Raw genomic sequence first — 6174 nt, forward strand, 5'->3', positions numbered from 1 at the left:
CTCTTTCTCCCTCCCTCCCCTGTTAGTGGTAGGGGCAGTGTCTCTTTCTCCCTACCTCCCTGTTAGTGGTAGGGGCAGTGTCTCTTTCTCCCTCCCTCCCCTGTTAGTGGTAGGGGCAGTGTCTCTTTCTCCCTACCTCCCCTGTTAGTGGTAGGGGCAGTGTCTCTTTCTCCCTCCCTCCCCTGTTAGTGGTAGGGGCAGTGTCTCTTTCTCCCTACCTCCCTGTTAGTGGTAGGGGCAGTGTCTCTTTCTCCCTACCTCCCCTGTTAGTGGTAGGGGCAGTGTCTCTTTCTCCCTACCTCCCTGTTAGTGGTAGGGGCAGTGTCTCTTTCTCCCTCCCTCACCTGTTAGAGGTAGGGGCAGTGTCTCTTTCTCCCTACCTCCCTGTTAGTGGTAGGGGCAGTGTCTCTTTCTCCCTACCTCCCCTGTTAGTGGTAGGGGCAGTGTCTCTTTCTCCCTACCTCCCCTGTTAGTGGTAGGGGCAGTGTCTCTTTCTCCCTACCTCCCTGTTAGTGGTAGGGGCAGTGTCTCTTTCTCCCTCCCTCACCTGTTAGAGGTAGGGGCAGTGTCTCTTTCTCCCTACCTCCCTGTTAGTGGTAGGGGCAGTGTCTCTTTCTCCCTACCTCCCCTGTTAGTGGTAGGGGCAGTGTCTCTTTCTCCCTCCCTCCCTGTTAGTGGTAGGGGCAGTGTCTCTTTCTCCCTACCTCCCCTGTTAGTGGTAGGGGCAGTGTCTCTTTCTCCCTACCTCCCCTGTTAGTGGTAGGGGCAGTGTCTCTTTCTCCCTACCTCCCCTGTTAGTGGTAGGGGCAGTGTCTCTTTCTCCCTACCTCACCTGTTAGAGGTAGGGGCAGTGTCTCTTTCTCCCTACCTCCCCTGTTAGTGGTAGGGGCAGTGTCTCTTTCTCCCTACCTCCCCTGTTAGTGGTAGGGGCAGTGTCTCTTTCTCCCTACCTCCCTGTTAGTGGTAGGGGCAGTGTCTCTCTTTCTCCCTCCCTCCCCTGTTAGTGGTAGGGGCAGTGTCTCTTTCTCCCTACCTCCCTGTTAGTGGTAGGGGCAGTGTCTCTTTCTCCCTCCCTCCCCTGTTAGTGGTAGGGGCAGTGTCTCTTTCTCCCTACCTCCCTGTTAGTGGTAGGGGCAGTGTCTCTTTCTCCCTCCCTCCCCTGTTAGTGGTAGGGGCAGTGTCTCTTTCTCCCTACCTCCCCTGTTAGTGGTAGGGGCAGTGTCTCTTTCTCCCTACCTCCCCTGTTAGTGGTAGGGGCAGTGTCTCTTTCTCCCTACCTCCCCTGTTAGTGGTAGGGGCAGTGTCTCTTTCTCCCTACCTCTCTTGTTAGTGGTAGGGGTAGTGTCTCTTTCTCCCTACCTCCCCTGTTAGTGGTAGGGGCAGTGTCTCTTTCTCCCTACCTCCCTGTTAGTGGTAGGGGCAGTGTCTCTTTCTCCCTACCTCCCCTGTTAGTGGTAGGGCAGTGTCTCTTTCTCCCGACCTCCCCTGTTAGTGGTAGGGGCAGTGTCTCTTTCTCCCTCCCTCCCCTGTTAGTGGTAGGGGCAGTGTCTCTTTCTCCCTCCCTCCCCTGTTAGTGGTAGGGGCAGTGTCTCTTTCTCCCGACCTCTCCTGTTAGTGGTAGGGGCAGTGTCTCTTTCTCCCTACCTCCCCTGTTAGTGGTAGGGGCAGTGTCTCTTTCTCCCTCCCTCCCCTGTTAGTGGTAGGGGCAGTGTCTCTTTCTCCCTACCTCCCCTGTTAGTGGTAGGGGCAGTGTCTCTTTCTCCCTACCTCCCTGTTAGAGGTAGGGGCAGTGTCTCTTTCTCCCTACCTCCCTTGTTAGTGGTAGTGTCTCTTTCTCCCTACCTCACTGTTAGTGGTAGGGGCAGGGTCTCTTTCTCCCTACCTCCCTGTTAGTGTTAGGGGCAGTGTCTCTTTCTCCCTACCTCCCTGTTAGTGGTAGGGGCAGTGTCTCTTTCTCCCTACCTCCCTTGTTAGTGGTAGTGTCTCTTTCTCCCTACCTCCCCTGTTAGTGGTAGGGGCAGGGTCTCTTTCTCCCTACCTCCCTGTTAGTGGTAGGGGCAGTGTCTCTTTCTCCCTACCTCCCCTGTTAGTGGTAGGGGCAGTGTCTCTTTCTCCCTACCTCCCTTATTAGTGGTAGTGTCTCTTTCTCCCTACCTCCCCTGTTACTGGTAGGGGCAGGGTCTCTTTCTCCCTACCTCCCTGTTAGTGGTAGGGGCAGTGTCTCTTTCTCCCTACCTCCCCTGTTAGTGGTAGGGGCAGTGTCTCTTTCTCCCTACCTCCCTGTTAGTGGTAGGGGCAGGGTCTCTTTCTCCCTACCTCCCTGTTAGTGGTAGGGGCAGTGTCTCTTTCTCCCTACCTCCCTGTTAGTGGTAGGGGCAGGGTCTCTTTCTCCCTACCTCCCCTGTTAGTGGTAGTGTCTCTTTCTCCCTACCTCCCCTGTTAGTGGTAGGGACAGGGTCTCTTTCTCCCTACCTCCCTTGTTAGTGGTAGTGTCTCTTTCTCCCTACCTCCCCTGTTTGTGGTAGGGGTAGTGTCTCTTTCTCCCTACCTCCCCTGTTAGTGGTAGGGGCAGTGTCTCTTTCTCCCTACCTCCCTGTTAGTGGTAGGGGCAGTGTCTCTTTCTCCCTACCTCCCTGTTAGTGGTAGGGGCAGGGTCTCTTTCTCCCTACCTCCCCTGTTAGTGGTAGGGGCAGTGTTTCTTGCTCCCTACCTCCCTGTAAGTGGTAGGGGCAGGGTCTCTTTTCTCCCTACCTCCCCTGTTAGTGGTAGGGGTAGTGTCTCTTTCTCCCTACCTCCCCTTTTAGTGGTAGGGGCAGGGTCTCTTTCTCCCTACCTCCCCTGTTAGTGGTAGGGGCAGGGTCTCTTTCTCCCTACCTCCCCTGTTAGTGGTAGGGGCAGTGTCTCTTTCTCCCTACCTCCCTGTTAGAGGTAGGGGCAGTGTCTCTTTCTCCCTACCTCCCTGTTAGTGGTAGGGGCAATGTCTCTTTCTCCCTACCTCCCCTGTTAGAGGTAGGGGCAGTGTCTCTTTCTCCCTACCTCCCTGTTAGTGGTAGGGGCAGTGTCTCTTTCTACCTCCCTCCCCTGTTAGTGGTAGGGGCAGTGTCTCTTTCTCCCTCCCTCCCCTGTTAGTGGTAGGGGCAGTGTCTCTTTCTCCCTACCTCCCCTGTTAGTGGTAGGGGCAGTGTCTCTTTCTCCCTACCTCCCCTGTTAGTGGTAGGGGCATTGTCTCTTTCTCCCTACCTCCCCTGTTAGTGGTAGGGGTAGTGTCTCTTTCTCCCTACCTCCCTGTTAGTGTTAGGGGCAGTGTCTCTTTCTCCCTACCTCCCCTGTTAGTGGTAGGGGCAGTGTCTCTTTCTCCCTAACTCCCCTGTTAGTGGTAGGGGCAGTGTCTCTTTCTCCCGACCTCAAATGTTAGTGGTAGGGGCAGTGTCTGTTTCTCCCTACCTCCCTTGTTAGTGGTAGTGTCTCTTTCTCCTTACCTCCCCTGTTAGTGGTAGGGGCAGTGTCTCTTTCTCCCTACCTCCCCTGTTAGTGGTAGGGGCAGTGTCTCTTTCTCCCTACCTCCCCTGTTAGTGGTAGGTGCAGTGTCTCTTTCTCCCAACCTCCCCTGTTAGTTGTAGGGCCAGTGTCTCTTTCTCCCTACCTCCCCTGTTAGAGGTAGGGGCAGTGTCTCTTTCTCCCTATCTCCCCTGTTAGTGTTAGGGGCAGGGTCTCTTTTCTCCCTACCTCCCCTGTTAGTGGTAGTGGTAGTGTCTCTTTCTCCCTCCCTCCCCTGTTAGTGGTAGGGGCAGGGTCTCTTTCTCCCTACCTCCCCTGTTAGTGGTAGGGGCAGTGTCTCTTTCTCCCTACCTCCCCTGTTAGTGGTAGGGGCAGGGTCTCTTTCTCCCTACCTCCCTGTTAGTGGTAGGGGCAGGGTCTCTTTCTCCCTACCTCCCCTGTTAGTGGTAGGTGCAGTGTCTCTTTCTCCCAACCTCCCTGTTAGTGGTAGGGCCAGTGTCTCTTTCTCCCTACCTCCCCTGTTAGTGGTCGGGGCAGTGTCTCTTTCTCCCTACCTCCCCTGTTAGTGGTAGGTGCAGTGTCTCTTTCTCCCAACCTCCCTGTTAGTGGTAGGGCCAGTGTCTCTTTCTCCCTACCTCCCCTGTTAGAGGTAGGGGCAGTGTCTCTTTCTCCCTATCTCCCCTGTTAGTGGTAGGGGTAGTGTCTCTTTCTCCCTACCTCCCCTGTTAGTGGTAGGGGTAGTGTCTCTTTCTCCTTACCTCCCTGTTAGTGGTAGGGGTAGTGTCTCTTTCTCCCTACATCCCCTGTTAGTGGTAGTGTCTCTTTCTCCCTACCTCCCTGTTAGTGGTAGGGGTAGTGTCTCTTTCTCCCTACCTCCCCTGTTAGTGGTAGGGGCAGTGTCTCTTTCTCCCTACCTCCCCTGTTAGTGGTAGGGGTAGTGTCTCTTTCTCCCTACCTCCCCTGTTAGTGGTAGGGGCAGTGTCTCTTTCTCCCTACCTCCCCTGTTAGTGGTAGGGGCAGGGTCTCTTTCTCCCTACCTCACCTGTTAGAGGTAGGGGCAGTGTCTCTTTCTCCCTAGCTCCCTTGTTAGTGGTAGTGTCTCTTTCTCCCTACCTCCCCTGTTAGTGGTAGGGACAGGGTCTCTTTCTCCCTACCTCCCTTGTTAGTGGTAGTGTCTCTTTCTCCCTACCTCCCTGTTAGTGGTAGTGTCTCTTTCTCCCTACCTCCCCTGTTAGTGGTAGGGGTAGTGTCTCTTTCTCCCTACCTCCCTGTTAGTGGTAGGGGTAGTGTCTCTTTCTCCCTACCTCCCTGTTAGTGGTAGGGGCAGGGTCTCTTTCTCCCTACCTCCCCTGTTAGTGGTAGTGTCTCTTTCTCCCTACCTCCCTTGTTAGTGGTAGGGGTAGTGTCTCTTTCTCCCTACCTCCCTGTTAGTGGTAGGGGTAGTGTCTCTTTCTCCCTACCTCCCCTGTTAGTGGTAGAGGCAGGGTCTCTTTCTCCCTACCTCCCTGTTAGTGGTAGTGTCTCTTTCTCCCTACCTCCCCTGTTAGTGGTAGGGGTAGTGTCTCTTTCTCCCTACCTCCCCTGTTAGTGGTAGGGGTAGTGTCTCTTTCTCCCTACCTCCCTGTTAGTGGTAGGGGCAGTGTCTCTTTCTCCCTACCTCCCTGTTAGTGGTAGGGGTAGTGTCTCTTTCTCCCTACCTCCCTGTTAGTGGTAGTGTCTCTTTCTCCCTACCTCCCTGTTAGTGGTAGGGGTAGTGTCTCTTTCTCCTTACCTCCCCTGTTAGTGGTAGGGGTAGTGTCTCTTTCTCCCTACCTCCCTGTTAGTGGTAGTGTCTCTTTCTCCCTACCTCCCTGTTAGTGGTAGGGGTAGTGTCTCTTTCTCCCTACCTCCCTGTTAGTGGTAGGGGCAGTGTCTCTTTCTCCCTACCTCCCTGTTAGTGGTAGGGGTAGTGTCTCTTTCTCCCTACCTCCCCTGTTAGTGGTAGGGGTAGTGTCTCTTTCTCCCTACCTCCCTGTTAGCTGTAGGGGCAGTGTCTCTTTCTCCCTACCTCCCCTGTTAGTGGTAGGGGCAGTGTCTCTTTCTCCCTACCTCCCCTGTTAGTGGTAGGGGTAGTGTCTCTTTCTCCCTACCTCCCTGTTAGTGGTAGGGGTAGTGTCTCTTTCTCCCTACCTCCCTGTTAGCTGTAGGGGCAGTGTCTCTTTCTCCCTACCTCCCCTGTTAGTGGTAGGGGCAGTGTCTCTTTCTCCCTACCTCCCTGTTAGTGGTAGGGGTAGTGTCTCTTTCTCCCTACCTCCCCTGTTAGTGGTAGGGGTAGTGTCTCTTTCTCCCTACCTCCTTCATCTCTCTCTCTTCATTTAACAAATGGACATTTCTCTCTCTGACTTGCTTTCTTTTACTCCTCTCTCTTAATTTGAGCCCCCCCCCCCTTCTTAGTTCCAGTGGTGTCAGTAATCTGGGCATGGGGCCTGGCATACAGTCAACTCTGCCACCAGCCTCCTCTGTGATCACAGCAGGGCTAATGTTGAGTTGGCATTTGGATTAACGGTCGTTTTAGCACACTCCTCACATGGTGTTGTAAACTTCATTGTAAAACAAATCTACCTTGTAAAGCTGTCTAGAGGGAAAACCGTCTGTCTTTTGGTGGAGTTTCAAATGAAACTGTACTGCACTGGTACA

This window comes from Oncorhynchus tshawytscha, linkage group LG28, assembly GCF_018296145.1.
Source record: "Oncorhynchus tshawytscha isolate Ot180627B linkage group LG28, Otsh_v2.0, whole genome shotgun sequence".
In the NCBI taxonomy this organism is placed as follows: Eukaryota; Metazoa; Chordata; class Actinopteri; order Salmoniformes; family Salmonidae; genus Oncorhynchus; species Oncorhynchus tshawytscha.